The following is a 25,273-nucleotide window of genomic DNA, read 5'->3' on the forward strand; positions in this document are numbered from 1 at the left end:
CAAAACACTTCCTCCCCTAAATCTCAATGTGTGGACTGAGGACCATCCCAGTCACTGGGGTTGTAGTATTAAAAATGCAACTCAGCAAGAAACCAGGACTCCATAAAGAGAATTCCGACAACTGTTACTATGTCGATTTTGGAAATAAAACGTAAATCAATAAAACACAAACAAATTAAGAAAAAATACTTGCCAGTAATTAGGACAAGCCAAAAATTAATTTGACAATGTCCTTCATATGTAAAGTTCTTTTATAATCAATAAGAAACAGACAACTTAGAAGTGGGGCCATGGATATCAGGGAACATATAAAGGCCCATAAATATAAGCAGCGGTGCTCCACCTCCAATTGAGAAATGCAAATTAAAATGCTGGGATACAACCCTCACCTATCAGATAAAGATTGGCAAGATGGCCTGGTCATGGTGGTGAATTAAGCAATTGCACACTGTGAACATATAAATAGACAGAAAATTTGATTTTGACACTTTGGTGATATCTGTGAATATTTGATTTATTTTCAAAGATTTTCTTTTTAAGTAGTCTCCACACCCAACGTGGGGCTCGAACTCACAACCCCAAGATCAAGTGTCGCACGCTCCACCGACTGAGCCAGTCAGGCACCCCTCTATGAATATTTTAAATTTCTATATTCTTGGACTCAGTAATCCCTCTTCTAGAAAGTTGCCTTGCAGGGACGCCTGGGTGGCTCAGTCGGCTAAGCGTCTGCCTTCAGCTCAGGTCATGATCCCAGAGTCCTGGGATCGAGTCCCGCATTGGGCTCCCCGCTCAGCGGGAAGCCTGCTTCTCCCTCTGCCTCTGTCGTTCTCCCTGCTTGTGCTCTCTGTCTCTTTCTCTCTGACAAATAAATAAAATCCTTAAAAAAAAAAATCTTTAGAAAGTTGCCTTGCAGATAAATTCATACAAGTGCACAAAGATTAGGTACAAAGTGTCATATCAGCACTTTTTTTGCAATAATGGAAAACTGGAAACTACCCGAATGTCCATTAATGTGGTCATGCAAACGACAGGGGAGACTCGCATGTTCTGACTTGAAGGGTATCTATGTCACAGAATAATATGTAGATTATTATTTTATTTGTACAAAAAAATCACATAAATATGTGCATAGTTCATATGAGCATAGAAACATCTGGCATGATACACCGAACTGTTCCTATTAAGTGGAGGGGAAGGGAGAGTTTTCATTTTTTAAAAATCTCATCTAATTCTGCACTGTTCACCCAAAAGCACATCCTACTTTTGTTCTAAGTAATTTGTAATGCAATTGGGTTGTATTTACTACTATTTCAGTGGTTGCTAGAGACAGTGCTGGTTGGGGGCAGGGAGTGGGCAATATGCTAGAACTTTCTCAGAAGGACAGATGGAAATCTCATTTTAATAGTCATCCGTCACCAGTATTACAAAATACATGCTATATTGCTGAGGAAATCCATTGTTTAAATTAAACAGTGAAATGTGTCTAATTATATTCCCAGATCATTTTATATCAGGCTATAGTCCCAGAAGTAACTCAGAAAGAGAGGACAGAGAAAAGACACAGCGGTGGGGTTTGTACTGAGCGGCTTACAAACCAGCACAAAGTTAACTGAAGGCTCTCCCGGGTCAAGCCCATCTCCCCAGGGCCTGGGGGAGCTGTGAAGGCCGTTTCAACCCAGGGCCAAGGGTGGAGCAGGGTCCCAGCTACAGACAGGACCTCTTTTGCTCAGAGCTTCCAGCAGGATGAGCATTGGGAGCGTTTGCCTTTGCTTCACTTGCAAACGGAAGAGGAGCGAGTGTTCCTGCAGCTTCTTCCGCTGAGCAGGTGAAGGGCTGCGGGCCTGTGAGGGGAGCACGTCCAGTGGGTGGCAGCAGGAAGCTTCCCACAGGCCCCAGCTGCCAAGGTCTAGGTCTAGGTCTAACCACAGAGTGCCCCCCCCCCGTCCTGTCCCCTCAGAACTCCTGGGCTGCTCATGCCTTCCCCACTGCCCTCTCTCAAATCATGCTCTCCAGACAGTGTGGTCATGGTTCCCACCAATGCACAGGGCCTGGAAGGAGCCTGGAGCCCCCCTGGGACAGCCCCTCATTTTATAGATGGGAACACGGGCCTGGAGAGGAGAAGGGTGCCCATGATCACCCAGAAAGTTGGTAACAAAGCTGACCCTGGGCCTTTGGATATAAAAATGTCACAGCCCCTCCTGCACATTTTTCTGGCTATGTCTGACTACCCCTTCCCCATGGCCCCATCTGTTATTCAACAAATACTTATTGAGCACCTCCTGTGTGGGGCCTAATGTTCTAGGCCCTGAGCACACAGCAGAGAACAGAAGAGACCAGTTCCTACCCTAGTGGAGCTCACATTCTAGCTTAATCATACCACCTGCCTGTTACAGGAGGACGAGTGCTTTCCTGCTGCAGCCAGGAAGGCCTGGCCAGCAAAAAACGCTCTGCCCCCGTCTCTGCTCTGGAGGCAGAGGGCCTGGGCTCTGGAAAAGGAGTATCAGCCAAGAATGGCCCAGAAGTTCCCCGGTCTCAGCTCTGCAGGGGTAACAGACCCCTGCCCATGAGACTTAGCTTTGATCCTGAGAATACCCTACAGAGCAGATATTCATTTCTGCCCTTTTACAAGTGAGGAAACTGAGGCCCATGAGGCAAGTGAGCAGCAGGGGGACTGGGCTTCCTTCCGCCCCCCCCCCCCCCAAGACACTGCTCAAGCTGGGGCAGGATGGGTAGGGCGTTTTCTGCAAGTCTCCTACTTTCCAAGAAGAGAGTGGAGGGCTCTGTTGGCTTTTCTTCAGGGTGCTTAGAGACGTTAACATGGCCTGCCCTGCAGGGGTGAGAGGCAGCCATGGTTGGGAAGGGAACACCCCTGTCCTGGGATTCTGGAACCCAGAGCAGAGTTCCTAACCATGAAGTATATCAGCCTTTTTTGTGATACTTGATGAAAACCTTGGGCTCTCTCCCTAGAAATACCCTCTGTGTCCCCCTCACATCATTTTGCACAAAGATTCCCTGAAGCCCATCATTGCACCATTCTGGGGTGGGGGGTCTCTGCCAATGAGGGGAGGACCCATACTATGGCGTTCAAAGTTTGGTGCCCTACTTCCACAGAGTATCTCCTGCCCCTCTGGAGAATCTCGACTCGGGGGCCCTGCATGCTGTGGGGGGAGGTATCTCTGGTCAGACACGCCTCCTGGATGGGGCGTGAGTGCCCCCTGGGGGCAGCCCAGCCAAGTGTCCCAGGAAATACAAAGGCAACCCCCACTGGAGTTTAATTTGATGCCAAGATTTGGTCCAGAAGAGTTGTCATTTAAAACACCATTTTTTAATTAAAATTGTCACCGCTGGGTGTGACAATGCAAACTCTGCTCTAAATTTCAGAAAACAAGACCTTCCGCGCCACTCAGCCTCCTGGGGATAGGAGCTCGACCTTGCTCCCCCCGACTTCCGTCTTCCGTGAAGTGACCGTGTGATAGCATTTACCTTGCTCTGCCTGGTTTTCTTAGCTGTAAAATGGTCATAATAATACTCCCTGTCCCGCAGGGCTGTTGTGAGTGTTAAATGCACTAAAGCACAAAGAACAGAGCCAGGAACAGAGTAAGTGCCCAATAAATGGAATCTTGCATTACTATGACCTCCGTCGTTGCTATTATTACTGAAGATATTAGGTGTTCACGTCTGAGAACCTCTGCGAAAGCCAAGCCCCGGCTCAACAGAAGGACTCAGACTGAAACCCCACAGCCATCAGGGCCCCAGGCTCTGCTCCCCACCCCCAATTCCCCCAGCCGCTCCCCACCTCCCGCCTCCCCCACACTTTGGGGCAGCCCTGCCCACGCAGCATCTCCAGCAGCTAACTCAGAGGTGAGCCCCACCTGTCACACCGCATGTTCGCAGGGTCTCGGTGCTGCAGCTACAGGAGGCTGAGGCGTGGGTGTGCTGGGCAGGAGGGGACGTTCCATGTGGGGAGCACTCCGTAATATGAGTGGTTCCGAGAAGGAGCCGAGACAGGCCTGGGGAGAAGCCAGGGGACCAGGCTTCTAACGCCTCCTGGATCACCCACTTGCTGTGGTACTTTAGGCAATTCGCTTTACTCCTGTTTGCTTCCAGCAGTGAGGAAGGTCAGACTCACTGGATGAATCCAAGTCCTAGGGGGCCCTAGCCCTAACCACTGCCCTCTTGGTGCAGGACTAATTTATTTCCTTTGTCCAGACCCGCAGGACTTTGTCCTTGACCTGCCCTTCCCAAAGCTTAACAGCTCAAGCTGCTGGGCTCAAAACAACACTAGAGGGGCCTCAGTGGACCTTCTAAATCCAACCCTCCGTTTCACAGCTAAAGAGACTGGGGGGAGAGAGAAGTGGAGTGACCTGCCCAAGGTCACAGAGTGAGGCAGTATGGGCCCAGGGGCCTTGCCTCCCGGCCCTATGGATCCATAAGTCCCTAGGACTGCCTTCAACAGGAGGCCAGGCTTGGGAGCCGCAGAGCATGAGGACAGGGAGCACCAGAAACAAATCTTACTCCTTCACTGGGACTGGGGACAGTGGGGAGGGCTGGGGCTGGACTCGACAAGGAGGTCCCCCACTGGTCTGCCTGGAACCTTATCCCAAGCATAGAATACAGAAATGAAGGTCCTTTGACCCTACCTCCCCTCCCCAGTCCAGCCATAGCAGGGGAAAAAGACAGGGTGTCAGCTCATCTCAGTTTACCCAGGACTATCCTAGTTTTAGAACTAAAAGCCCTTCGTCCTGAGAACCACTCGCCTAATTCTGGGCAAACCAAGACGGCCCCCTCTCCTTCAGGGAAGCCAGTCTGCCCCTTGTCCCTAGGCTTGAGCAGGGAAACCAGTGGCCCAGAGGGCTTCAGAACCCAGCTGGGCCATGGTAATCCCCATGGCCCTGGGGACTCACAGTTGACTGATGATGAGACATGCTCCCCAAGGAAGAGAGTAGAAGGCCACCTCGACCCTCAGGGACCTTCTCAACACGAAGCCTTGCCCTCATCAGCTGAGTAGCATGTGCTGGTGGTCAGTGCAGAGGACAACCTCCCCACATCCCTCACTGTCCGCCAAGCTCCTGGGCCGCAGGGAAGAGAGATGATGGAACCCATTGGTGAAATCTGAGACATCTTGGGAAACTCTAAGCCCGAGCTGCATCTGAGAGCTCAGGCATAAAGGAAAGCCTCACTTAGAAGGGGGAATTTCTGGGGGAGATGTCTAGACATCTATAGAAATCTCTATAAGCGAGCCTCAGAGATTTCTTGGTCCCAGCAAGTCTTCAGAAACACAGAAGGATCCTCAGGTCCCCAACCTGAGGAACTGAAGTGAGAAGCAAGCTGCCCATCAAGTTGAAACCAGCCCTTGGGGAAAAGGAGAAGAACGCACAATGCCCGAAGTTACATTTGCACCGTGACCCCTTCTGCGCCCTCACTCGCCAAAGAGGGCTTGCAACAGACAGTAAATAGAAGGATGGAAAAATAAATTTCTTGCTCACCTGAATTGTTGGCCCGAGACACACCTGTTACACTGCCCAGGTCACTACCTGAAATCCCCCTCCCTGTCCCTAAAGTCGGTCAGACAGAGCCCTGAAGGATAGAGAAGCTGAGGGAAAGAGGATCCCCATCGACAGGCACTGCGTCACTGTCCGGGGGTGGGTGGGCTCTGCCACTTACCTACCAAGCTCATAAAGCTTCGGAACCTTGATTTTTCCACCTGTAAAACGGGTAATGAGCCCCATGTCAGTGAGCTGATTCGCATAGACTGGCCCTGAATCAGTATTTCTCCGTGCCACCTGGGGCCTCCGTTTGCCCATCTGGACCACGAGCTGGCTGCACCAGCTGGTCACCGGGTGATTTGGTTCTGTGGTCAGTTGGCTCAGGCTGGCTTTGTGCTCCCCACACAGGGTTCCAGCGTGACACGGTGACCTCTGCCAGAGCAGGACTCCAGCTCTCAGGAGGGAGGGACCCACCTCAGGCCTGATTAAATCCTGCTGAATTGGCTTGGCTGGCCCTGGCCAGGCCTAGGCCCCATACACACCTGCCAGGAATGAATGTCCCTTTATACCAGACCAGTCCTGGAGACCCCAGCCATCAGCCCTGCGCCCCAGACAGCCCGACCCTTCTCAGCCCCTGTCGCCTTTGCACACTCACACCCATTTCGTGAGTGACTCTGAGTGGAAGGGGCTGGTGTGTGAAGCCATAGTCAGGTGGGCGGGGTCGCCTGCCTGGTCCCAGGACCCAGGTGGGGGAGGGGCAGCCCCCAGGTGCCCTCAGGCCTCCAGGGGGCCCGCATCCAGCATCTGCCAGCCACCTCTCCCAGGACGTTCCTCTGGAGCCAGCCGGAGCCTGGGCATTCAAGAGAGAAACAGGCAGATACAGGTCTTTACAGCGGGGGCACTCAGCTCATCAGCTCGGGGGGCAAACAGAGGAGAAGATGGACGGAGGTGCCAAAAGGAGAGAAGGAGAGACCCAGCTGAGACACAGACCCCTCTTCCAGCAACATTCCCCGAGGCCCCCAACAAGAGGTGGCCACCCCCAGCCGGGCCCCCGCGGGGTGGCAGAGCTTGGTTCAAAGCTTGGCATTGACAAGAGCCCACTGCCCTGTCCTCCTGAGTATGACGAGATGCCTGCGGAAACCGCACCCCCCCCCCCCACCCCAGGCAGCCACCTGGTTTCCTCTGGAGACCCATATCACAGCGTCTGGGTTTTGACTCGCACACAAAGGGCAGCCCGTTCCCCACTGCCTAGACAAGACTTGCTTGTCCCCTATGGAGCTTCCAACAGGCGCGATCCCCCTTTGCCAAGGCGCCACTTGCCTCTTCCCTGAAAAATCAAAGCAAAAAGAAAACTCCCAAGTTTCATTGCCAACAGGGCCTCGTATTACACTTAACCGGCAGTTACTCATGCAGTTTTGAGGGGTAAGGGTTAGGGGTCAGGGCTAGGTTAGGCCTGGGCTGTCCAACATGGGGGCCACCTGGCACACGTGGCCATTGGTGAAACTGGGAACCTGAAATGGGGCGGGTCTGAGCTGAGATGCACTGTGAGCGGAAAGTGCGCTCTCTGAGACTCAGTAGATAAAAGAATATAAAGTATCTCAATAATTTTTATATCAATGACATGTTGACATGATAACATTTTGGATACGATGGGTTCAAGAAAACATACCATTATTAATTCCGCCTGTTTCTTTTTGCTTTTTTAATGTGGCTACTAAACCAATTAAAATTACACTCGTGGCTCACGTCGAATTGCTATTGGACAGCACGGGGTTAGGATACTCCTTCCCCTATGAGGCTGTAAGGGCCTCGGCAGTGGGAACAGAGCTTGAGGCAGATCACAAAAGGCCTTGACCTCGGGGCTGGGTGGGGGAGGGGCTGTCTGGAGTCCCAGACTGGGGAGCACCGAATCCGGGGCCGTGGTTCTCAGAAGGCCAACCATCACCCAGGAGGATGCGTTCCCAGCCACAGGGGGAGAGGAGTAGGTAACACCTTTCTAAAAGGAGAGTACATCCAGGTGGGGAAAGGGCCTCAGGGCTTCCCGGAGGAAGGAGCTGTCTGAGCACAGGCCCAGCAGCAACACTCAGGCCTTGTTGGCAGGGGACCAGGGAGAAGGAAACAAATAAAGGAGGAAGAAAAGAGGGCTGGGCAGAGGAGACCAGCCAAAAAGAGAGAACAGAGAGGAGAAAAGAGAAGCTAGCATCCAAAGAAGCTCCTTTGAAGGGAGTAGTCCTTGCACTCCTGCTCATTTGAGCCCCTCCACACTCGGAGGCAGGCTTTCAAAGAAAATCTTCCAGCCCCCTGCCTCCCAGAGGAAGGCAGGCCCCAGATGACAGCGTGGCCTCCCCCAGCGGCCCTGGCTAGGTCTCCCCTCCTTCCCTGCCCCGCCACCACCGGCCACCATCTGAGCTGGCCCAGACAGGGCCCGCACAGAGGCAGGTTTGGAACTGGTGGAGAACAGGGCATAAGAGGGGCAGCGTTGGGGACCAAACTTTGCCCCCGCTTCCTGCCTCAAGAGAGATCCCAGTTTCTGGCCAAATTTGGAAAGGTCAGGCCCTTCAGAAGGCCTGTTCCTCATTTTAAAAATGAACCAGGTCGGGGCACCTGGGTGGCTCAGTTGGCTAAGCGTCCAACTCCTGATTTCAGCTCAGGTCATGATCTCAAGGTCCCGGGATCAAGCCCCGCTATGAGAGCGCTAAGCATGGTTTTACAACTTTAAATGGTTGGGGGGGAGGATCATCAAAAGTGGAATAAAATGTCACAACACCTGAAAATTGTATCACATCCAGATTTCAGTGTCCCCAAATAAAGTTTTATTGGGACACAGCCCAATGCGTTTACAGCTTGCCTATAGCTGTTTTCATATAACAGCAGAGTTAAGCAGATATGACAGATGCCGAGTGGCCTGCAAAGCCTAAAATATTTACTCTCTGGCCCTTTACAGAAAGCATCTGCCAAGCCCAAAGTTACTGATTTTGATGGCCTGCTGCAGATCTGGGTCCCAGATGCTGATCAGACCTGGGTTGGAATCCAGCCCCACCGCCTGAGTGGCCCAGTCAGTGAAGCATCTACTTTGGCTCAGGTCCTGATCCCAGGGTCCTGGGATCGAGACCCACGTCGGGCTCCTTGCTCAGCGGGGATCCTGCTTCTCCCTCTGCCTCTGCCCCTTCCCCCTACTCATGCTCACTCTCACTTTCTCTCAAATAAATAAATAAAATCTTTAAAAAAAAACACATTCACATAATCTGAAATTCCAAAAGTACAAAAGAGTGCAGTAAAAGAGTACCATAAAAAGTCTGCCAGCCAACCATGCTTCCCAGTCTTTTAATTCTCTGTCCTGGAAGCTACTCCTTGTGGGTCCCTTCCACAGATATTCCATGCATATACAAGCGAATATAAAAAAATACACAGATATATTTAGATAGATATCCTTCATTCCCCACCTTTTTTCTTTACCCAAATGGTAGTAAACTCTACACACCGATCTGTGCCTTGCTTTTATCACTTACAGATCTTAGAGGTCTTTCCATATTAGTACACAGAGAGGAACTTCATTCTTTTTCACTGCATAAATATATCCCTTATTAACTCAATCCTATACGGATGGACATTTGGGTTATTTCTAATCTTATTGCAATTCCAAAAATAATGCTGCAATAAATAGCCTTGTGTCTGTGTTGCTTCCTGCGTGCTTGGGTATTATCTGTAGGATACATTCCTGGAAGTGGATTGCTGGGTTCCATCTGGTTCGGGTCCATCTGGTTCCAAAGGGTTTGCTCTGCACCATGGTGCCCACAACCATCACTAAAAAGTTTTTCCTGATAACTTGGGCCAACTCCAAATCTTGGGTCCTCCTGCTTACTCACCTGGAATGCCTGCCTCCTCCTCTAGGAGAGCTCAGCCCTACCAAATACCCCCATGCCCAAAGGCAAATTCTGCTTCCCCTGAAGTCCTGTCCACCCAGTGTCCATCCTAACTGGTTTCCAAGCATCTGACAGCTCCCCCCGCCTCCATTTCCTGGGAGTGACTCTTTCTCCTCCAACACCCCACTTCTCCGGGCATGGTACCTGCCGTGTGGGATTGAGTCCATAAATGTTTGCAGAATGAATGTGCCCAATTTTCATGCCAGATATACAGAAATCACCCCAACCTCTTCTACTCCTTCACCCTCAATATTTATTTATTTATTTATTTTTATAAGATGACAATTTTAAGATTTTATTTATTTATTTGACAGAGAGAGACACAGCGAGAGAGGGAACACAAGCAGGGGGAGTGGGAGAGGGAGAAGCAGGCTCCCTGCCGAGCAGAGAGCCCGATGTGGGGCTCGATCCCAGGACCCTGGGACCATGACCTGAGCCGAAGGCAGACACTTAACGACTGAGCCACCCAGGCGCCCGCACCCTCAATATTTAATACCAAATCCTGTTGGTTCTACCTCCTAAATATTTCTTGAGTCCTTCCACTTGTCTCACCCCAGCGGCCACCTCCTGGTCCAGGTCACCATAACTTCTTCCTTGGATTTTACTACAATAGCCTCTAACCTGGCCTCCCTGCCTCCACACGCAAGCCTCCAATCCACCCTCCATCTCTCTTGCTCTGTGGACAAAATGCTGTTATCCAGAATCCACTCTCGCTTTCTTCCTTTAAAAACAGACCCCTGCCTGTGAGCCGGGCACCTTTGCCAGCCTACCACATCGCTAGGTGGGGCCATGGGACTGCGCTCTGGCTTCCTGGGTGTGAGCGCTGGTGTTGGCCAGGCTTCCATCTGCCCTCGGAGAAGAGCACACCTTCTGCTCCCATCTACCCTCCCCACAACGGGGACATGGCCAACACGCAGTTTAGAGCTCGGGATGGAGGCTGGGCATGGAAGGATAGCTGGGAATCGAAGGCATAGAAGGACCCTCAGGAGGCCTCTGGGCAAAGAGCAGGGTACCTGGCGGGGACACGCCGGACAGGAGCCCTGGCTGAGCACGCCAACAGCAGCGCCCGCCTCACATGGGTCCCTGAGCTCCAGCCCGCCTGCCCGTGATTCTTGAGGGCGCTTGGGAACACAGCAGGAAGCAAGACCAAAGTGTCTTTGAATTTTACATTTTCTTGGGAGCTGACTTGGAGCTCAGCCAGTGAAATGTCATTCTCCTGGGTTCCTGCTATGCACAGGCTCGCGTGCAAACACACACGTGTGCTCACCCTGGCAGCTCTGTGCGAGGAACAAAGGCAGTCTTTCCCCTTCTGTCCATCATCATCATGATTTCAGACAGCCTGCGTTCCTGCTCCCTGAGGTCAGCAGCCTCTCTCGCTGGGCTGTCACAGAAAACCGGCACCTCCTCAGTGATCCATTCTACTGGGCCGGCTCTCTACTCTCTGGGCCGAAGGAAACGCGGCAGACGGCCCCCAGAAAGGTGAGGAGCGCACACGTGCAGTCCGGACCTCCGTCTCCTTTATAACCAGGAGTATCCGCTGAGAGCTAGCAGCAGCCCCTGCTCCTGGGGGAGGAGGGGGTCCCCCGCCAGTGACATCATGTCATTCAGAGCTCAGATCTGTGTATAACCAACCCACCCATGTTTCCCAGGCTGTGGTCTCCACCTGCCAAGGCCACCTGTAGGATCCCCTGCCAAGTTCTCCTAGGTTTTAAGGCTCCCAAAGCAGAGCTCATGATCTCACAGGAAAGAATGGTTAATAAACATGAGTTTTCCACACTTTTAAAAAATGTTCTTCCTCCATGGCCCCTCTTGGTCAGAACCAAGAAGTCTCCTTTCCCAGTGACAACCCAAGGACCCCCATTGTGCCTAGGGGACCCTCCCCTCTGACAGCCGAGCTTCGTCCTGGCCCACGTCCCTCAGCCTGACTCCTGTCCAGGAGCCTCCTCTGTCCTCGGATGCCCGCGCCAGCAGCCCCTGGGTCCTCTCCCCCCAGCTCTCCACCGTGGACCATCTGCACCGCAATGCGGCCCCAGCTCACTCCGGGGGGGGCCCCACCACACTGAACATAACCTTCCACATCGAGTCGCTGAGGAACAGCCAGGATTCAAACCAGCCCTCTTCCCGCTCTGCTCTTCAGCTACCATCAATTATTCACTCCTCAGACATCTGTGAGTCCAGGTGGAGGGAGGGATTTCTAGGACTGGGGAAATGGTGAGGGTCCTTGAGTTTGGGTGACAGCGGGCTGTGAAATAGGACTGGAACTGAAGATTCAGGTGAGAAGGGGCTCTAGGACCGGGGGGGGGGGTGCGGATGTATACGAAGGAGCCTTTTAAGTGGGAGTCGCAGGGAGAGGAAGGTGAGAGCTTAGGCCTTTAGAGCTACCACTTGAAAGCAAGAGCCTCTATCTTGGCCTCTATTTTCTCCAGAGTTGGGGGGTATAGGGGCCAAGGCTGAAATTGACAGGATTCGATCAGTTGCCTCCTTAGGCAACTGTTCCTCCAGACAGAGGCCAGGAATGGAGGTAAGATATGGCCCCCCAGGGACGCCTGGGTGGCTCAGTCATTAAGCGTCTGCCTTCGGCTCAGGTCATGATCCCAGGGTCCTGGGATCGAGCCCCGCATCGGGCTCCCTGCTCCGCGGGAAGCCTGCTTCTCCCTCTCCCTCCCTCTGCTTGTGCTCTCTCTCTCTCTGACAAATAAATAAAATCTTAAAAAAAAAAAAAGATATGGCCCCCCAGTGGAGTGGGACTGGGAGTGGGGGGCACCGTGCTGCAGGAGAGGAGCAGGCTGGACCATGGTCGCCCAAGAGGGATCGTGCCCCGCTGCGGGCAGTCTGGGAGGGTGGCCTGGAGGAAGCACAGCACATCGTGAGCAGTCAATAGGTATTTGTCTTAATCGCTTTAAATGTCCCAGGAGACATCTGCAGATGAATTCTCTGAATCCTTGGATGGAGCTGATGGATAGAGTCGCTGCGAATGCCACCACTTTGCATGCCTGAGCTCAGGGGAGGTGGCTTGTCCTCCCAACAACTGGGAGATGTCTGCTCCTGGGCCTGGGGAGCGCACAAGAGGTTGTGCCAGGCAGCAGGGGAGGAGGGATGACAAAGGCCTGAAATGTCAGCCCCAGGCCAGCAACTCTGTGACCGCTGCCCAAGCACAAGCCAAGGTGTGCTACTGGCCCTTCCCGCACGTCACCTTTGCCTGTCATGTTTGCAGCTGGATCCCTGGTGCCCAGAGCGGCCCCCCGCACACAGAAGGTGCTTGGCAAATGTTTGTTCATATACATGGATAAATAAATTTAATTCTCACCATATCTTCATATGATACAATTATCTGCACTTTGCAGAGGAGGAAACTAGGATCAAGGACATTTGGACCCAGCCCTTGTGGGAGCGAGAATTCTAAGAATGATCCCCACTGACCCTTGACCTTGTCGGACCCCCGCCCCTCTGAGTGTGGGTGGTACTTATGAATATGATGAGATATCACTCCTGTGATTATGGCGTATGGCAAAAGGGAGATTATCTGAGCAGGCTTAATCTAATCCCACTAGCCCTTTAAGAGCAAGTTTTCCGGGGCACTGGGTGGTTCAGTCGGTTAAGTATCTGCCTTTGGCTCAGGTCATGATCCCGGGGTCCTGGGATCGAGCCCCCTGTCTGACTCCCTGCTCAGAGGGGAGTCTGCTTCTCCCTCTCCTTCTGCCCCTCCCCCTGTTTGTGCTCTCTCTCCCTCTCGCAAATAAATAAAAAATTTTTTAAAAAGCATGTGTTACCAGCAGACATCAGAGAGCTCCAAGGCACCAGAAGGATTTGACACGTTTGCTGGCTTTGAAAGTGGAGGGGCCACAGGCAAGGACCAGAAGGTGCCTTCTAGAACTGAGGGCGACCCCCAGCAGACAGTCAGCAAGGAGACAGCGTCAGTCAGTCCTACAATCGCAAGGGACTGAATTCTGCCCACAACCTGAGTCTAGAAGTACATCTTTCCTGGAGCCTCCAGAGAAGAGCCCAGCCCAGCCACACCTTGATTTTGGCCTTGTAGGACTCTCAGGAAAGACCCTAACCATCCCCACCTGACTTCTAACCTGTGAGTTAATCGATGCATGTTGTATAAGCTGCTAAATGTGTGCTCGTTTGTTACACAGCAATAGAAAATCAATACTGCCCTTGTGCACAATACACACAGAGCCCACAATTGCCACATCACATACGGAGCACGTGAGGGCCACGTTCCACGTACCCTACCACCCCCCAGCCTATTGTGGGCAGATCCCACCCACAGGGTGCACAAAGTGCCCTCAACACTCAGTGTGGACACCTGTTCCTGGAAGCCTGCTGGAGACTGGGGGCCTTTCCTCCTGCCGGGCCCACTGCCAGATGGGGCAAGAGGACTACCTGTAGACCCAGCACTCCTCTTCCCCTCTGCCAGAAGCAGTGGTCACTGGGAAGTGGCTGCCCAACCATGGACTACATTTCCCAGTTGCCTTTGCATCTAGCATGGCCCCTTGATTGGTTCTCACCAGTGGAACGCAAGCAGAGGTGATGTGTGTCACTTCTTGGTCAAGACCTTTAAGAAGTGGGTGTGCCCCTCTCTTTGCCCATCCATCCACTGAATGCAGGGAACACTGGGGACCTTAGAGCACATAGAGCCACAAACTAGAGGAGCCTTGGTCACCCTGGAGAAGAGCCACCTGCTAACTAGGAGCACCTGCATTAGGATGTACACAGGTGAACACTGTATTGGGTTAAGGCACTGAAATGAATATGCGTGTGTTGGGGTGAGGGTGTTCTTTGTTACATTAGCTAGTGTTACCTTCATACTAGCCCTTGTTCTCCCGGCCCTCCCCTCGAGCCAGCCATAACAGGGACTAGAGTCCTCACATCTGATGGGTCCCCAGGCAGACCCTGTACAAGAGAAAACTCACTCCCCCATCCCCCCCCCCGAGGAAAACCCCAGAGTCCCCGGCAGCCATCCACACCTGCCCAGTGACCATCCTCCACACGCTCAGCTCCGGGCCGGGGGCCATCCTTCCCTCCCCCCCCCCCCCCCCCGCCACCCAGTCATTTCCTGAGTGTGTCCCTATGGCCATGGCTCTGGGCAGGACTTGTGGGATCTCACTCAGACGTCAGCAACAGCCTCAAACTTTTCTAATGCAACATGCATTTGTACCACAGAGACCTTTGTAAAAATGCCTATCCTGCAACAGTTCTCCCTGCTCTAAAGCTCCCCGTTGCCTTCCAGATAAAGCCTATGTTCCCACTCAATCCAGCCTTCTCTTCCAGCAGAGCCCCACGCCTCAGCATTCCCCCACGCTGGCCTCCCCGCTCATGTGAAATGTAAAAATAACCTACCCCAAGGGTACAAGAGCACGCCATCAGCGATGATGGAAATAGTGATCAGCTGAAATGCCCTTCTTCCTGCCCAGTCTCAGATTCTTCAAGTCCTAACGGTCCTTCAAGATGGCCCACAGGCCACCTCCTCTAGGAGGGCTAAGATGGCTAATGTTATGCGTCGACTTGACTGGGCTGAGCGATGTCCAGACAGCTGGTAAAACATTATTGCAGGGTGTGACTATGAGGGTGTTTTCAGAAGATCTTGGCATGTGGATCTGCAGATGGAGCGAAGATCACCCTCACCAGTATGGGTGGCCATCCTCCGATCTGAGGGTCTGAATGGAACAAAAAGGCAGAGGAGAGGTGAATTTGCTCTCTCCTTGAGCTGGGACATCTGTCTTCTCCGTCCTCAGACATCAGCACTCCAGGTTCTTGGACCTTTAGACTCAGACTGGGACTTACACCGTGGGCTCCCCGGGTTCTCAGACCTTTGGTTTTGGACTTGGAACACCACCCCCGGCTCTCCGGGGCCTCCAGCTTGCCGGCAGCAGATGGTGGGACCCCTCAGCCTCCACAAGCACACAGGCCTGTCCCTCATACTAAATCTCTTTCTATTTATACTTACCCTATTGGGTCCTTTTCTCTGGAGGACCCTGACTGATACGGGGCCCTCCCAAATGCCGGCAGCAGGAATGATCCCGTCCTTCCCTACGCTGCCCTTCCCAGGACCTGGGTCCCACAATCCCCCAGCACTGCCCGTTGCCAGGTGTCACAGGTTGGCTTCTCTAAGAAGACTCCAAGGTGGAGTTGAAGGTGCAGGAGTTTATTGAGGAGGCCTTGGGATCTACACCTGTGGAAGGGAGAGGACAGAGCGGGAGTGGGCAGAGGGAGAAGCAGAGCTGTAGCACAAGTCTGACCCCTCAGGAGCCCTGGAGCACCTGTGCCTTTCAGAGGTGTCCTAAGGGGGGCTCAGATGGCCAGGCCTTCAGATTCCTTGCTTAGGAAGTCCGTGGATGTGGGCTGCCTGGAGGAGGGGGTAACCTTAGGGAAGAAGCTCTGTAGCTGGGGCCATCCCTGAAGGGTGGACAGCACTCCCAACAGCTGGGGCAGCGAGTCCTTCCTGGGAGAGGGATCTGGGAGCCGCGTCACCCTGTCCACCACAACTGGACACGTGGCTGTCTCCTCCCCCACCGGCTCCAGACAGAGTCCCTGGAAAGGAGGGAACATAGAAGGGGAGTCCATCCTGTATCCTTTGCCTCACCTCTACACCCCGAACAACCTGCGGGCCACTGTGTTTGGCTCAGACCCAGGAGCTAGCGGAGTTGAGTGTCTGTAAACTGGGGGTGCAGTGAGCCCCAGGTTGCAGTGCAGGGGGCCAAGCTGGAGGCTGGGGGTTCCGGGTTTCCCCATGTGACCTCCTTATGCTGACCTTCACAGAGCACGTTTTATAGAATTGTGGGTACAGTGATGGGGGGCGGGGGCATCACTGGTGGGCAGGGGGATGGCCCTGCAGCAAAGAACTGTCCCAGGACTCATATTGGTGAAAAACCTATTTAATAAATCTCCAAGTCTAGAACCTAACTCGGTTTTACACACAAACACAAAGTATTGTGTTGTATGTGGGCCCTAAAAGCGTATACACCACATTTTCTAGGAGGACGACTACTAAGTAAATCCCGGGAAGATCTGTACTTTGTTTAGTTTGGAATTTTAGCAAGAAATATTCCTTTTTCAGGGGCGCCTGGCGGGCTTGGTCAGAAGAGCAGGCAACTCTTGAGTTCCAGCCCCATGCTGGGGAGTAGAGAGTCCTTAAAGATTAAAAAAAAATAAACTTTTTTTTTAAGGAAAGAAATATTCCTTTTTCAGAAAATCTTGGCAGGTAGTTGACCCATCTGAATAACTACGCTATACGCACCTGCACTTGACCTGTCACGTTCAGTGCTTCTGTTTACAGCTAAAAGCCAGAGGTAATTACACGTTGCAAGGCCTTCCAAGTGTAGCCATGCTTAAACATTTACAGACTGAAATACTTTTTATTTTATTCTCAATTGCTTTCATTTCATTTCTCCTTTCTATTACAATTAAAGCCATACATTTGTGTTTTATTTATGTCTCTGACTTGGTGGTAATATGTGTGAATTTCATTTCAGGATTGTAAAAGGGGCATCCACAATATTTTATGTTAGGAGGTGGTGGGTCTGACAGATTACAAGTCTCTGACCTGGTTGAGTGCCCCCCTCCTTGGCCTGACCTATCGCTCAGCCTCATCTCAGCCCTCGAGGCCACCACCAGCCCCGTGAGGGGAGGGCGCCCTCTGCAGGCCAGCAGCCCCTCTCCCCAGGAAACGGGCCCAAAGGAGGCCCGGGATTAGATGATTCAATGTCAGACAGAGCCATCTGGAGGGATCCTTATCTTGCCATGTCTGTTTCCAGAACTTCCTCCAGATTCACCATCACTAGTTCTGAGCCCTCCCACCATCCTGGAGACCTGGGTGGCAGGGGAGGGCAGGGGTGGTGTTTACCCTCTCCCCCATCCATGGGAGCCTAAGGGGGTCAGAGCCTAGAAGGCGGCCTCTCTCAGCCTGGCCCCCTTTATGGGGACACCTTCCAGGCTTCCTTCCCACTCACTCTTCAAATTACAAATTTAAAATTAACAAATTACCACAAGCCACCTCTCGCAAGGTTTCCCTGGATACTTTGACCAGTGATGGTGGGCCCAGGTGGGAAATCTCCCAGGCATCAGTGTGTCCACCAGGGGCATGAGGGTGTCTCAAAACTAGGAAAGATGCCTCAGGCCTGGGCAATAGGGTTATCAGGTAAAATATAAGATGACTGGTTCATTTAGATTTCAGATAAACAACAAGTAATATTTTCAATGTAAGTACATCCCATGCAAATCTTGGAATATACTTATACTAAAAAAACCTAAGTTGCTCATCTGGAATTAAAATGTAACTGGGCATTCTGCACAAACCCCAAAGACACCGTGGGAAGGCAGACCTGGAGAAGGTCACTATCCCCAGCACGAGGCCTGAGGCGTGAGCCTGGCCGTGAAAGGGGGTGGTGGGTCAGGAGCAGTCTGTGCAGACCCAGACTCGAGTTCTGAGGCTGGACCCAGCAGTTCTCAACTCCAGTGAGGCTCCAGGGTCCCCTGGGGATCAGATTCCCGAGCTGCCACACCCCCAGGTTCTGGTCCATGCAGTTTAATCTGGAGTCTCACACACCCCTCACTGGGTCATTCGCCAGTATTGCCATCAGTGTGAGTGAAGGTCTGGGTCTGGACCGTGAGGAGGGGGGAGGAGGCAAGGGATGTCCTCGCAGGTGAGTGGGCTCAGATCCCCAGGGCCGCACCGGCTGGAGCCAGACTTACCTCCCTAGACATAGGCTGTCCTCCCTGCCCTTCCAGTAGCCTCCTGCCTCCCTGTGGACAGGAAGGTTCTATCTAGCATGGATAACACTGTTCAGGTGAAGAAACTGTACAAGACAGGCCTGGGACTGAAACCCAGGCCTGCCTGAATCCAAGCTGATGGAGGAGTTCGGCTCCAGAGGGATGCCCACCAGCCCCAGCCTGGGTCTCCTCACTTCCCCACCAAGGGTCCCCCAGGTTGCATGGCAAACTTTCTTTCATGTTTCCCAGCCATGCAATTCCAGTCATATGCTGTCCCTTCTCGGCCCATGTCGCCAGGTCGCCCTGACCACCCCCCAACCCTCGCCCCTCTATGATGGGAAGATGTTCTGCACAACAGTCTGTCCCTGCACTTAGCACACCACAGCATGCTGGTTCTCTGCGGCTGTCATCATGCGCGTCCTAGGGACCTGTCCCATATAGTCGCTGATAGAAGTGACATCTACAGGGCGCCTGGGTAGCTCAGTCGTTGGGCATCTGCCTTCAGCTCGGGTCATGGTCCCAGGGTCCTGGGATCGAGCCCCACATCGGGCTCCCTGCTCAGCGGGAAGCCTGCTTCTCCCTCTCCCACTCCCCCTGCTTGTGTTCCCTCTCTCGCTGTCTCTTTGTCAAATAAATAAATAAATCTTAAAAAAAAAAAAAAAAGAAGTGACATCTACAACAGTCCTCGGGTGTCTGAATATCTTCAAGAAGCCCCAGTAGCTGCAGAAGCCACATTCCAAGAACATAGGACTGTCCACTGTAGAATGTGAACCTGTCTGATTAGAAACAAACCCGAACAATCACGTTCAGTAAGTGCTTACGAAGCCACACGGAATGAGGGATAGTGAGGAACAGAGTGTGCTGGGCAAACACAACTGTGTAGACAAACTTGAGCTTCCATTTATCTTTATAATGTAATTTTATTGTTGTGATCCTTCAAAAGTCCTTAAAATTCAATAGAACGGATATTTACATATCTTAGGATCATATTGAACTCAGAAATCTTAAGGTTAAGTGAAAAATTGTATTTATATACTGTATTAGTTTCTTACTGCTGCTGTAACAAATTACCACAGATTTAGTGGGTTAAAACAATACATATTTATTATCTTACAGCTCTGGACGTCAGAAGTCCCAAATGGGTTTCCCTGGGCTGAAATCAGGTGTTGGCAGGACTGCATTCCTGCTGGAGGCTCTAGGGGGAGAATCTGTTCTCTCTCCTTCTTTCAGCTTCTAGAGGTCGCTCTCATCTCTTGGCTCCCAGCTCCCTTTCAGCCAGCAATCACATCACTCCGACCTCTGCTTTGGTTACCAACTCTCTCTCTGACTCTCCTGCTCCCCGTCCCTTATAAGGACCCTTGTGATTACATTGGGCCCACCTGGATAATGCAGGATACTCTCCCCATCTCAAGATCCTTAACTTAATCACACCTGCAAAGTCCCTTTTGCCGTGTAAGGTAACATATTCACATGTTCCGGGGATAAGGATGTGGATATCTCGGGGAGGGAAGATCTTATCCTGTCTATCACACTAATGTAAGGGTCAAATGCAAAATCCAATCAGATTGTCCGCCTGGGAGGAAACTGCACCAGAAGATCTGGGAAGTGTGTATAACATTTGGCTCCAAGGATGTGGGCTACTTGGCCATGACATTGATATTTTTGTGTCGAGGTAATCAGTGTGTATTTGTTACTCTATAACGTTTATAATGTATAAGGTGATGTGGTCTTTTACTGCAACAGCCTTATAACTATTTACTGAACACATATAACTGAATAATTTAAACTGAGCATCTTAAATTGAAATCTTACTGAGTTTAAACACCATAGTAGAACATGTAAGAGAACTTCAAATTCACCATATTTTACTTTTTATTATTATTTTAGATTTTTTTTATAAGTTTAACTTACAGTTTTATAAAGATTATTTAATACTCAGGAGAAAAGCTCTTGGTTCAGTTAGAAATTGGACTACTAAAATAGGAAGTCTAATTTTTGAATAAAGGTTAAAATATTGTAAGGGGCACCAGGCTGGCTCAGTCGCTAGAGCATGCAACTCTTGATCTCGGGGTTGTGAATTCAAACCCCACATTGGGCATGGAGAATACCTAAAAAAAAAAAATTTCCCCAAATAAAATATTTTAAAATATTTGATTAGATTTATAAACTGGACCAAACATTATTCAAAGATGTCTCAAAAGAGATTGTTAAAATTTGATGCTAAGGGTGCCTGGGTGGCTCAGTTGGTTGAGCATCTGCCTTCGGCTCAGGTCATGATCCTGGAGTCCCAGGATCGAGTCCCGCATCGGGCTCCCTGCTCGGCGGGGAGTCTGCTTCTCCCTCTGACCCTCCCCCCTCTCATGTGCTCTCTCTCTCTGTCTCTCTGTCTCAAATAAATAAATAAAATCTTTTAAAAAAAATTTGATGCTTATAAATACAGTAAGATTTGCAAACTGAGTTTAAAGTCTAGAAGGGTTTTATTTCCCCTGGAAGAAATAGCCTGGACAGGAAGGATGTGGCCTTGGCGAACAGCCCCAGCAGCCTGAGGAAAGACGGGAGTGAGGTCCCAAAGAGCTGCACAGACCCAGCACAAATCACATCAGCTGGATGCAGGGCACATGCCTCTCACTGCATGTTTTTAATTCATTTTGGTATTATTGTTTTGAACATTTTTTGTATTGTCAGAAAAAGCAAATAAGTATATGTAGCTAACTATCAATCTTTTCGATTTAAAAGAAAAAGAAGGGGGGGGGGGATGCCTGGGTGGCTCAGTCCATTAAGCATCTGCCTCCGGCTCAGGTCATGAGCCGGGTGATGTTTCAAACAAATGTTCAACCTACAATCAAAGATAACCAGGCACAAAAACTTAAAGAAACTTAATGGGGCACCTGGGTGGCGTCCAACTCTTGGTTTCAGCTCAGGTCATGGTCTCATGTGTCGTGAGATCGAGCCCTGCATCGGGCTCTGTGCTCAGGGGGGCGTCTGCTGGAGATTCTCTCTTCTTCTCCCTCTGCCCCACCCCCTGCTTGTGCTCTCTCTCTCTCTTTCTCAAATAAATAAATAAATCTTAAAAAAAAACCTCAAAGAAATCTATAAATAGTTTTTAAAATTAAAAAAAAGATAACCAGGTGCACAGGTGATAAGACAACATAGCCAAGGACCCGCTGAAACCATTGATATCAAAGACAGATACTTGAAATATGGAGTGATCAGATCACCCCCTAAAATAAATGTACTTGTTCATAAATGGAATCATACGGTATATACTTGTGTTCCCAAGGGGAAAGGACTGGAAAGGAAGGCTGGCCCCTGCCCAGGTGACTGGCCTCCCACCTGTCCTGTCCCCTCCATGCTCACTCTTGCCTCCAGGTGGCCATGGGAAGTCTTGAATGCACTTTCTTTTTTTTTTAATATTTTATTTATTTATGTGACAGAGAGAGATACAGCGAGAGAGGGAATACAAGCAGGGGGAGCGAGAGAGGGAGAAGCAGGCTTCCCGCGGAGCAGGGAGCCTGATGCGGGGCTCTATCCCAGGACCCTGGGATCATGACCTGAGCCGAAGGCAGACACTTAACGACTGAGCCACCCAGGCGCCCCTTGAATGCACTTTCTTTCCTACCTTTCTGCGTTTGTTCCTGTATGTCCCTCAGTCTGGAGTCCCCAGACCCTGCTGGAGCCCCCTGGCATAGATGCCATCTCCTACAGGAAGTCTTCCTTCCTCCCTCCAGCAAGAACCCATCTCATTGTCAGCTTGTATCTTCCACTCTTGGAACACTGTTATCCCTCTGCCTTGTATTTTGAGCCATTGCATGCCTGCTCTTCTCCCCCACTGAACCAACAGCTCGTTGGGGGCCGGGCCTGGAGTGACAGCTGCTGTTTGCCCCCTGCATTTCCTCTGCTCAGGTGCTGGGCACTTTGGAGCACGACCACAGGGGGACGGGAGACAGGCTTGCTCATGCTCTTTAGCACACTCACTGATGTCCTGCCATTGTCATCCTGACCTGGGTTCTCAAGAGCAAGGGAACCCTCGGAGTACCCCACCTCCGCCCAAGCCCTCCCACAGGTGGGCATAGAAAGACTTCTCACACTAGTGTTTACATTTCAATGTGCCTGAACACACTCAGGATATCTTGTTTCTCAGCAGCTGTGGAAAGTAGGCCTTATGAGCCCTACCTGACAGATGAGAAACTGAGGCTCAGGGAGTGGTTCCCAAGCCTGGCTGCACTTTGGAATCACCTGGGGAGCTTTTAAAAATTAAACCTGAATCTCTGGGGCTGGAGCCCCATGGTCAGTCTTTTTTAAAGCACTCTGGGTGATTTTAATAAATAACCAAGTTTGAGGGGCGCCTGGGTGGCTCAGTCGTTAAGCGTCTGCCTTCGGCTCAGGTCACGGTCCCAGGGTCCTGGGATGGAGCTCCACATTGGGCTCCCTGCTCAGCAGGAAGCATCCTTTTCCCACTCCTGCTCCCCCAGCTTGTGTTCTCTCTCCCGCTATGTCTCTGTCAAATAAATAAATAAAATCTTGAAAGAAAGAAAGAAAGAAAGAAAGAAAGAGAGAGAGAGAGAGAGAGAGAGAGAGAGAGAAGAAAGAAAGAAAGAAAGAAAGAAAGAAAGAAAGAAAGAAAGAAAGAAAGAAAGAAAGAAAGAAAGAAAGAAAGAAAGGAAGGAAGGAAGGAAGGAAGAAAGAAAACAAGCTTGAGAACCACCGGACAAGCCCAAGAGCCCACAGCCCATGGGGAGCAGAGCCAACTCCTACAATTTCAAATCTTGAGGTAGTGCTCTTGCCTTTTCCCATGAAGAGCCGGGGAGGTTCCTAGCCCACAGGCTGTTTGGGGTCCCCCAAGCTGGAAGGCAGTGCTGGGAAGGTGGGCTCCACAAGACAGTTGGCTTCTTTCTTTTTTTTTTTTAAGATTTTATTTATTTATTTGACAGAGAGAGACACAGTGAGAGAGGGAACACAAGCAGGGGAAGTGGGAGAGGGAGAAGCAGGCTTCCCGCTGAGCAGGGAGCCCGATACGGGACTCGATCCCAGGACCCTGGGATCATGACCTGAGCTGAAGGCAGATGCTTAACGACTGAGCCACCCAGGCGCCCCTAGACAGTTGGCTTCTATGAAGACAACCTCTTCCCTCCTTGTCCTTCCCTGACTCCAGAACTCGGGCCCAGACAGCCAAAGCCCAGGGGACAACGGGTGACTCAGACGCTTCCTGTTTTCTTGGCCACGGTGACAGAGGGATGGAAACAACAGGGCTGGGGTTCGTGGCCTAAAAGAGGGGCCTGGAGAGAGGAGGAGGCTGGAGCCAAGGGGCCAGCCGGCCTTGAGATGCAGGAGGAGTGAGCCGGGCAGAGCCACACTGGGGTGGCTTACTGGCCTCAGGGAGTGGAAATGGGGGGGGGGGGGTGGATGGCCAGGTTAGCAAAGGGAGGAAGGATTTGGAGCCAGTTTTTCTTGAAATGTGGGGATTTTATGGATCCCCAGAGGCTGCAGGAGAGACCTACAGTTCTGCCTGAATATCTGGTTCAGGCTATGTGAGGGGCAGAAGCTGGGTTCAAAGGAGGAGCTTGATGCAGGGGGCAAAGGACTTGGGTTATCTTGTCCTTGCCCTGCCATGAATTAGCTGTGACCCCAAGCACACCGTGGTCATCTCTGAGCCCCTGCTTCCTCTCTTATAATGGAAGAGGCTGGGATAAGCAGAGCTTAGAGAAGTCCTGCAATTCTAAGCAAAAACTTTATCCTCTCTCAACCTTGGAGTGCGCCATGCGGAATCCAGGGGACTTTTGATTGACATGATTTTTATTTCAGGTTGGATAATAACCATGGGAGGTAGGCAGGAAAGGCCTGATTATTATCTGATCGCTGCTGGAAACACTGATCATCAGGAAGACTACGAAAGGTGCTGGCCAAGGTTGTGTGGAAATGGGGACCTGGGCATGACCCCACTTGGTCACCCCTTGTTTGGAGAACAGTAATTTGGGGATGTTGAAAAATTATACATGTCTTAATCTTGACCTCCGTCATCTCCTTGATGGAGTCACCCTCTGGAAATAATGCTACATTCGGAAAAGGCTCGTTGGACAGGAAGATATTCACTAAAGTGAATTTTTTTTATTTTTTATTTGACAGAGAAAGCAAGAGAGCACAAGCAGGGGAGTAGGAGAGGGAGAATCAGACTCCCTGCTGAGCAGGGAGCCCGAAGCGGGACTCGATCCCAGGATCCTGGGATCACGACCTGAGCCGAAGGCAGATGCCTAAACTGACTGAGCCTCCCAGGTGCCCCTAAAGTGAATTTCATATTAATGAGAAGTGAAACACAGCCCAGACATCCACAGTAGGAAAATGTAGACCAGAGAATGTGGATTAGCTACCTATTTCTGAGAAACAAATTACCCTCAAAATTAGTGGCTTAACAGGCATTTACTATCTCAGACTTTCTGTGGCTCGGCTGGGAGCCTCCGGGTCAGGGTCCCTCAGGAGGCTGCCATCACCTCCAAGCTTGGCTGGGAGAGGATCCACCTCCCAGTTCACTTACGTGGCTGTTGGCCTGCTCAGGTCCCTGTTGGCTCTTGAGACATCAGTTCAACTTGTGGGCCCCTCCACAGGACAGCCCACAACACAGCATCTGGCTTCCCTCCAAGCAAGTGAGCAAACTGGAAGGCACACGGGCCTCTGTAATTTCTTAATTTTTTTTTATATTTCTAGGCTATGTGATTCATCTGAGTTTTTGAAATTGCCACAAGCCTCCAAAAATTTTCCAATATATTTCATTGAAAAAAAGCTGTGTATAAGTGGACCCATGCAGTTCAAACCCACGTTGTTCAAGGGTCACCTGTAAAGTGACCGCCCCTCATTTCTGCTGCATTCTATTCATTAGAATGGAGTCACTAGGTCTAGCCCAGTTTCAAGGGGAGAGCGTGTGAATACCAGGGAAAAGTTCCTCCACCCTTGGGACCTTGGCTGGCTCTGAAAATTAAACTGACAAGATTAACAGGAGAAGAGCATATAAATATATTTAATATAAGTTTCATATGACACGGGAGCCTTCCTAAGGAAATGAAGACCAGAAAAAACAGACCTGGGTATTTCTATGCTAGGTTTGACGAGGAGTGGGCGGTCGTGCAGAAATATGATGGGTCAGAGAATGTGAGGCCA

General features: G+C 51.1%; 1 long non-coding RNA gene across 1 annotated transcript in view; it reads right to left on the reverse strand.

The window, feature by feature from the left end:
* LOC135361562 (uncharacterized) overlaps positions 1–25,273 on the reverse strand; it is a 48,466-nt gene that overhangs the window by 15,983 nt on the left and 7,210 nt on the right. Inside the window, exon 2 of the long non-coding RNA XR_010404983.1 lies at positions 14,756–15,072. This is a non-coding gene — a long non-coding RNA (uncharacterized LOC135361562). The remainder of the gene's footprint in view (positions 1–14,755; positions 15,073–25,273) is intronic.

This window comes from Mirounga angustirostris, unplaced genomic scaffold (assembly GCF_029215605.1).
Source record: "Mirounga angustirostris isolate CCGP_5_RB_7025 unplaced genomic scaffold, mMirAng1.0.hap1 SCAF_9, whole genome shotgun sequence".
NCBI classification, from domain to species: domain Eukaryota; kingdom Metazoa; phylum Chordata; class Mammalia; order Carnivora; family Phocidae; genus Mirounga; species Mirounga angustirostris.